We start from the raw sequence: 7,792 nt of genomic DNA, 5'->3' as shown, positions 1-7,792 counted from the left end.
CTTTGCTGTTCCTTGACCAGCTATAGTCACCTCTATTTGCCTCGAAATTGCTTCTCAACTGAGCAACATAAAATCCTCTTGGCAGCTGAGCAGGGTGGTGTCTGCGGGAAGCCTCCGCCTTCGGTAAATGGAGGCAGAAGGGTCAGGGCTAGCTTGGCCACAAGAGACGAAAATAATAAAATCTTTTTGGTTGTGACTGAGAGTTTGGGTTTCCCTCAAATGTAGCTAAATGGAGCCCTAACTAATACTCTTTCATAACTCAAACTTTAATTCATCAATCACCTGGTCGATTCTCTTAATTTCATAGTAGAAGGAGGTGGAGACCGTGGGAAAGGACATAGTCGGCTTCCTCCTGCTGAGTCACATTCTGCCTATGAGCCCCACCCATGAGCCAGTGACTACTTCCTACTTCTTCCTGCTGAGTCACATTCTACCTACAAGCCCCACCCACGAGCCAGGGACTTCCTCCTGCTGCAGCCTCTCCCTTCCCTCGCCATTCTTGCGCATTGTTCCGGCCATCTTCTAGTCTCTCATGGATCCCTCTTCCTTCTGCCCCTTAAGTGAGGTTGTCCCCAGGGTCTCTCACACCCAACTGGGGGTAATTTTGGGTCAGCCTACTCATGGCATTTGCTGTCACCTAGGTTTTAACACAAATGGTATCCATTGACACTGGAGACAGAAATAAGGAATGTTCTGAAGAGAAAACATCAGCTCACAAGGCTGGGTGTGCTGTCTGATCCTATTCCTGGTCAACGGGAGGGGACAGAGAACAGATGTGTAAAAGGATATGCAAGAAGGATCTGTAAGTGAGGTGGTAACACTCCCGGGTAGTGTAGTTAAGGACTCTATCCTTCATAAAGAGGGCTGGAGAGATGGCGCAGTGTCATGAGTCTGGTGACACTGGCACCTTACTTCAGGGAGCTCGAAACCACCTGTGACTTCACTTTCGAGGGCTACAACACCCTCTTCGGGATTCCCAGGCCACCCTCACAAACATCCACAGACTCCTGTAAACAAAAATAAATCTTAATTTAAAAAAGAAAAATCCTGATTCACGCGATAAACTCGCCCTTACTAAGGACCGAGAGGTAGCGGAAACTGTGCCCATGCATTTTCATCATCTCCAAATTGTTTTCCATCTTTACAGCTTCCTCTTGTCCTCCCTCACTTCATTCACTCACTCAGCAAGCTTCGGTCAGCGTGTGACTGCTCTGTGTCAGGTGTGGTGTGAACGGCTACGGATGAAGTATCAGAAAAGCGAAGAGGCTTTATTTGAGATGACGGGACACGATTTCACTTTTCTATGGATAGAGGCAGACCACCCGCTGCTGCGGAAGGACATTCAAGAGAGAGCACAGATAAGTTACGCAGCAGCCCCCGCCTCGCCCTCTGCTGGCATTTTCCCCCAGCTAAGCTCCAGGCACTGTGTCCAGGCTGATAAGAGGCGCTGGTTACTGGCACTGGTTACCGCGCAGAAAAGAAAAGTCACAGCCGCGACAAACCCCAGTATAAGTATCAGAGTTTTATTAGAAGGAAGAAGGGTGGGGGAAGAAGAGAACCAGGTCTGGGGAAGGAGTATGTGGAGAGAGAGAGAGAGAGAGAGAGAGAGAGAGAGAGAGAGAGAGAGAGAGAGAGAGAGAGAGAGAGAGAGAGAGAGAAGGGAGAGAGAGAGAGAGAGAAGGGAGAGGGGGAGGAAGAGAGAACAGAACACAGAGAGGAGGTAGGGTCTGTGTCCAACTCTTTAAGATGGGCTTACAGAGCTAAGCCACTCATGAGCAGATTGCGTGACCACGCTGCATGCACGTAATCACCAGCGCACACTGGTAACGTAAGACTCAAGACCCCTTGCCTAGCTCCTGAACTGCCCATGTGCGGTCATGCGGCTGGAGCGCGGCAGAATCCCAACACCAGAGTCTGAGGTACCTGTCTTCTCTCGGCACTTGAAGAAGGCACCCTCCAGGATGTTCTCTTGCTTCTCAGATTAAAAAACAAAAACTCCAAAGCAAAAAGTTTAGAAAAAATGGGGGAAAAAAAATCTCACAGCCTGCTGCACTCAGAATCCTGACCTCGCACCGTTGCTGGCTGCCCTCGCCAACCTCCAATCCTGCACGACACTCAGGTAATGTGGACAGCGCTTGTCTGCACATGGAGCTGGAGAGCGATGGTAGCAGCCCGACTCCTTGGCTGTCAACACCAGACCTCTAGCCCAGTGACAGGGAGCGGTCACCTCTCCCAGGTGTAGCCAACCCATCTGCTCCTGCTCCTTCACAAATCGATCTCCCTTACTCCCCAAGATCATTAGCCTCTCAGGATGGATACACTAGTTTATTCTCTCCCGTATTTAACCACTCAGATCCTCTTCTGGTTGGGAAATCACTCTCCATGGATTGATCACGCTGTAAATGCACATGTGAGGAAGTTGCATGTTGTAGTGGGTGGCTGTTCCAGCTTTGACCTGGAAGTACTACCCCCAGTGAGGCTTCCGGTAACTGTCACGCCTACCTATGACCTGCCCTGAGGCAGGACCCGAGATGGGAGCCCTTAAGACCTGAGATCCACATGTGCTGGCTCTCTTGGTTCCTGGTGATCCTGATACTGGATGGTAGATTGAACGGAGTTCTCCAGAGAACCCCACTGGACTGCACCTCACCTCTCCTGGATCCTGCAACCAACCCCTTTACTAGTTGTAAGCTACCCCCAAATAAACCTCCTTTTTAACTATATGGAGTTGCCTTAAATCTTCCAATAGCATGTTGCTCAGCTCATCTCCTGTGTGGCTAACAAAACACCATGTCTTCTGGGTCACAGGCCCATTGGTGGACATTCTGCAACAGTTTTCCATCCTGAGGCTCTGTTTAGTTCCTAGGCACTAACCCTCTCCCCTGGGAGAGAATCAGCATTTATCTGGAGCGGCCTCTGTCCCTCATGTGGAGAAGGTTGTTCAGGTTTTGAGACTGAGCAGTTAGTAAGTGTATAATGCTACCAGCAGACACTTCGTATGTAGTATGCCATTTTATTCTCCTCCTGTGTGTCCTCAAACATGAGTCTAAAACATGTTGGCTCAGCATGCCATCAATCTCCATGGGCATTCTAGATATCTCAAGTCCGTTAACTGAGGGCTGTTATGTTTGGGGCTGTCTGAAGAACTAGACAAAACACCGTTGATGCCTAAGTAGGAAAGATTTGGAAAACTGACTGAAGTCTTATAAAAAGTGATGTCCATCTTTTGAAGAGAAGTATTCATTAGTATTTTAACCCATCCTTCACACGCACCACGCTGGCTAGTCTTACGTCACCTTGACCCACGCTATAGCCATCCGAGAGGAGGGAACTCACTTGAGAACTGTCTCCAGAAGATCCCGCTGTAAGCAGAGAAGCCTGTGAGCATGGCTGCTGCATCAGCTCCTGCCTCCAGGTTCCTGCCCTGTTTGAGTTCCTGGCCTGAATTCCTTCGATGATGAACAGTGATGTGGAAGGGTAAACCAAATGACGCCTTTCTTCTCCAGGTTCCCTTTGGGTATGTTGTTTCATCACGGTCGCAGCAACCCTGAGGAGGACAAGTACCACACCAATTCCTTCCCTGGAATCATAGAGGGGAATGTGATACAGTTTTGTACTTTTTATTTGTCTGGGAAACAGGTGTGGTCGCTTGACATCCATCAGCTGTTGCGTAGTCCAGAATCCCGCATCTAACGTGTGCTCTGGTGACCTGGACTTCCGAGTCTCAGGGTTTTTGAAGAGTCTAGCATGACTTTTGTAGTTTGTTTGCTTCCCTCGTCCCATCCCTCCTTCCCTTCCAACCCCCTCTCTCCCATGTCTCGGTGCGGTGCGTAGTAGCTAAAGCTGACCAGGAACTCAATGTACGTGTGACCCAGTCTAGCCTCATATCTACAGTCTTTTCCCCTCAGCCTCCTGAATGCTACCATTACAGTGTGTGTGTGTGTGTGTGTGTGTGTGTGTGTGTGTGTGTGTGTGTGTGTGTATGTGTGTGTGTTTGTTGGAGCTAGGGTCTCCCACAAACTAGACAAGCACTCTACCACTAAGCTATAACCCATCCCACCCCACCCCACCCCCCACCCCCGCCAAAGCTGCCCTTGAACTCACTCTGTAGCAGATAGATCTTGAACTAGTACACCTCCTGCCTCAGCCAACAGAGGAGCTGAGATCACAGCTAGCGGGACCTCCCCATGATCACCCCAGGGTGTTCTGCAGACAGCATGCTTAGCCTGAGGCAAGGGTGACCACATCCAAGACTGCCAGCTGCGTGGAGGCGGCCGGGGGATTCGACTCCTGAGGCCTTGAACACGTGGAGGTACAGATGTTCACCACAGCTTCAGTGCCTATGCCCAGCACCCCTAACCCCGGTGGCTCACCCCTGTCTTCTCACCCACCCTGCTTAGGTCCTCATGGGTACCACTTACTCTCCTCCCTTTGGAAGATGTCAACCCCATCACCCCAACAATCTAGTCAGCCTGGTCTGCAAATGTGTTTAATCATACTAAAAGTAAAAACAGAGGTCTGAGGAGCAATCACACCGAAAGACTGCGTCCAGGACAGGGTCATGGCCTGCTGATGTGTACAGCATTGGTCAGCATGCTTACCCACACCTCAGGTGAGCATGTAAATGCGTATGTTCCTTTCTTCTGTTTTCATTTGCCTTGGCCTAATGTACACCCAGACTTTACAGCTATCAAGTGGCTTTGACTTTGAGGGGTATTTGTGTGCATGACTTCCGATGTATGTGTGTCCAGGAAACAGGCACACATCCGTGTCTGTTCACACATGTCATCGCCTGGACCCTTTCCCATCCAGATGAGTTTGCTAGGAAGGGACAGAAGCTCCTTGAACATTCAATGCCTTCCCCTTCATGTTTTTATTTCTCCCTTGCTCCCTGGATGCGGGACCATCCTGCCCTGTGGGGAATTCTCCCTTCTAGATCAACTGCCCAAGCTCACTTTTGTTTGTGTGCACGGTCTGGGCCTGCCTTGCTTTTGGTTTTGATTATAAAACAAAACAACAAAAAACTGTTGGTTCTAGCACTCTCTAGTGCCTGCTTTCCAGATGAAACTTTCTTGGGGCAGAAGGAAAAACAAAACAAAACAACAAAATCACCACCCAGGCTCCCTTTGCTACATAGATGTGACATTCAAATGCGGAGTTAAATAGAATTTCCCCAACAGTAGTGGTCTTGACCTACAAGTCAGAGGCACTGAAGCTTTCTGATGAATCACTTGCATTGTAGTAACTTTAGTGATTTAAGTAAAAAAAAAAAAAAAAAAGAAAGAATGACGGAGGGAGAGAAGGAGCAGGGAGGAAGGAAGAAAGGGAACATATTTCAGTACTGACCCACACTTAGATTTACAAAGGTGTTGGGGAGATTGGGGACCCTCTGAGGAGCTTGGGGACTTTTCTTTACCGGAACTGCTGGTGACTAAGGGTCCTGAAGGGAAGGAAGTATTTCATGACGGCGTGGCTGAGCCGTAGCTTTCCTTAGAAGGTTATGCAGCCCTACCCGTGTCGAGACACAGGGGCAGCGCTGACGAAATCTGAAAATGTGCCAACAGGGCTCCCTCAAACCGCAGAGAAAGACATCGTAGCCAGTGTTTAAAGGTGACCGTTACTCTGCAAGTGCCAGGTGGTGTCTGGAGGCTCTGAGCTCAAGCGGTTAGACTGGCTGAGAGTGTGGGACATTCCGGAAGAAGGCTGGGGACGGAAGGGTTTTTGGTAGAACCATAGGTCCTAACCCAGACCTGCTGGTTTGGATGTGAAGTGGGTTTTCTGTATAAGCTAACCATCCTGGACTGAGAACCAATGTGAAGGGAAATATCAGCCCATGCCAGTTTCTGACCTAGACAGAGTTGGGCCCAGGAGGAGTCACAGAGCCCAGGTGGGGGTTGTGAAATAAGACCCTTCCTGGTGGTCACAGCCCTAGTGGAACCAAAGAGGCCACCTATCCCATAAGATCGGTCCTCTTCCTGCCTGCCACACAGAGGGGATTCTCTTCCTGTGTAACATAATAAATTCCCCTGTAATCTCTAGGTGCAGGTAACAGCTTGGCTCTGGTGAGAAATGGCTGGCTTCAGGTTTCCCCCCAGTATGACTTCCTGTTCATACAGTGAGGGGCCTGCCCCTCGCCCCTCTCCCTCCCCCCCACTGCATACCCAGAAGCAAAGAACAAGGCTGATTCATGTTTGTGATTAATGCCTCACCTAATGCTGTAACCCCATACACAGAACCCACCCAGCTCTAGGGGCCTGGCTGGGAGCTCATTAGTAAGAAAAAGGACTCAAGGGCAGCTGAAGATTCTTCACCAATATGGGCTCCAGCCACCCTCCCAACACCATTCCCGAGAGCTGTTTCTCAAACACCACTCACTGGGGTTTTTAGGTTTTTTTCCCTCTGGCTTTGCCCATGCTGTGACCTGACAGTTGCCTGTTGGCCTCTTTCTTGGTACCTGCCTCTCCTTCCCCCATGGGTATGTCCGACCTATTGATGTGGCAAGACTACACCACCACAGTGCTAATTTACAGTGTTCACACCCGAGAACCATGCAATCAAAAACTAATAAATAAAAGCAAAACAAAACAACAACAAAACCACCCAGAATATTTTAGGTAGGTTTGAAAAGGTTGCGATGGGCCCCATTCATAGTTAACCCGATTCAATTGTAGGTTGAACGTTGTGTTTGCTATCGGTGGCATGGCAACCGTATTCTCCTCTCTAACCCTCCTCAGATGCTGCGTCTAATGCCAGGCAAGGTTTGGTGCTCAGCCAATCACAGTGGAATGACCTCACGCCAGGATCCATCTCTGGAGAGCCAGGGAGCCCAGAGTGAATTCCAGTCCTGGCCGGGGGTACACTTGTAGCGACCCCCCACGCCCCCTCTGGCTCTTCTCAACAATAATCCCAGCTCTGTGTTATGATAAACTGCCTGCTCCTCGCTCGGCAGTACATTCAGGAACTGGACCGCCGCCAGGGAAAACACAGGCACAGTGGTAGGACTGTTGAAATAAATTAATGGCCTATGATTAATACAAGAAAACAGTGCGGGTTAATAAGCTTAAACCCCCACAAACTCACAGGTTATTTAAGAGGGGAAGGAATCTTTAACATAAATGGGTATGGTTTTCCACTAGAAAGGCTGGTTTAAAAAAAAACTCTGAGCCTTCGAAATTGGTATAAAAATGTTGGGAAGTGTCACTCAACTTGAATTGTCTCTATTTTTCTTTCTAGAGCTCCCCAGCACTGGCACAGGAAGAAAATTAGATACATTACTTGAGAATTGTGCTTTTTTGGTTTCGAGTCCCAAATGGTATCAGCAGATTTGGTTCCGGAGGGGGATCACCAGATTTGGTTATGAATTATTTGTGACAAAATCCCCAAATCAAATCCACCTTCAGCAACACAAACCCTTGCTATTCTTCAGGCTTGCAAGAGGGTCCAGCCAGTTCTGGATTTCCAAAGGGAAATTTCCAAGCAAGAGAAAGAGTCTCGGCTAACCCTGCCCAGCGCTAACGCTGCCGATGACCACAGCGACTAGGCCGACTCTGGTCGCTTTGTTTGAAGATCTGTCATGTCCCTTTAGTGTTCCTTCTTAGCCATTCCCCACGGACTGTCATCAGGTCTGCTCTGCACAAAATAGTTGACCCGAATCAAGGAATTTCAACTTTAAATACCAGAGCAGCCATGACATTCAGATCAGTGGGAACCTTTGCAAATCCACATGAGAACCTCAGCCCACACCAGTGTCTCACCGGCTGGCCCCCGACAGGAGGCACATGCCGTGAACTAA

General features: G+C 49.2%; 1 long non-coding RNA gene across 1 annotated transcript; it reads left to right on the top strand.

Moving 5' to 3' along the window:
* The first annotated feature begins 1,826 nt into the window (after window positions 1-1,826).
* On the top strand, window positions 1,827-7,205 carry LOC143268777 (uncharacterized). Its single transcript, XR_013044908.1, has 2 exons — window positions 1,827-2,119; window positions 6,735-7,205. It is a non-coding gene; the product is annotated as an uncharacterized LOC143268777 (long non-coding RNA).
* The last annotated feature ends 587 nt before the right edge of the window (window positions 7,206-7,792 follow it).

The sequence above is a fragment of the Peromyscus maniculatus genome, chromosome 15, assembly GCF_049852395.1.
Source record: "Peromyscus maniculatus bairdii isolate BWxNUB_F1_BW_parent chromosome 15, HU_Pman_BW_mat_3.1, whole genome shotgun sequence".
Lineage (NCBI taxonomy): Eukaryota > Metazoa > Chordata > Mammalia > Rodentia > Cricetidae > Peromyscus > Peromyscus maniculatus.
Note: the sequence above shows the minus strand (reverse complement) of the source record. Positions and strands in the feature narration are given on the sequence as shown.